Consider the following 798-nt stretch of genomic DNA (forward strand, 5'->3'; position numbering starts at 1 on the left):
TCTAGGTTTGAATCTGTTCTTCAGTTCTTTGAGCTTAAGAAATGCTGAGCGAGTTCGGCCCTTTTGATTTTCTGACTCTAGTTCCTTGCACATTTACTTTTAGAATACATTAACATTTAAGTTAATGAAATTGTAAATGATAATATTAACTGTATATAAAGCTATTTATCTCTCTCCAGAGTAAAAGTTCAAGGAAATAAGTAATAAAATTGCATATATTTTTCTTAAAAACACAGATGTTTTTGTTAAAGATATTTTGTCTATATGGTTTTAAAGTTTTAAATTTCTTATAAGTTAACATACTGATTTTAATTAATGCTGAGCTATTTTATATTTGAGTAAAAAAAGTAAGTGTATTTTACCTTGGAGTAAAACTAATATTAGCTGTACTCAATGGTACGCAACAAAAACAAAGCTGAACTTCCTATATCAGTTTCATTTTATCTAAAAGCAAAAGCTGTGAAATAAACATACACTAAATCCAATTTTCAATTCTTACAAATAGAGCATTTCTATGTTGTGTTGTGTTGAGTTGAATAGCATCATTTTGGAACAGACCTATACATAGTTGACCCTTCAGTAGGTTTTCAGAGACAATTAATCACACAGGAGGAGATTGCTCATCTATCTCTCATACAGGAGCAGATAGATTCAAACTGTGAATATTTGCATTGGCAGGGAGCACAATTCTGTAACTTAGCCTACAGAGCTCCTTATCTGGCTCCACAGTCAACAGTCTTGGCACCAGCAACCAGGAAATTAAAAGGCGCATTGCCATGGGAAAGTCTGCTGTTAGGG

Source organism: Elephantulus edwardii, unplaced genomic scaffold (assembly GCF_000299155.1).
Source record: "Elephantulus edwardii isolate Elephantulus edwardi_28Jun2011 unplaced genomic scaffold, EleEdw1.0 scaffold00018, whole genome shotgun sequence".
Classification (NCBI taxonomy): Eukaryota; Metazoa; Chordata; class Mammalia; order Macroscelidea; family Macroscelididae; genus Elephantulus; species Elephantulus edwardii.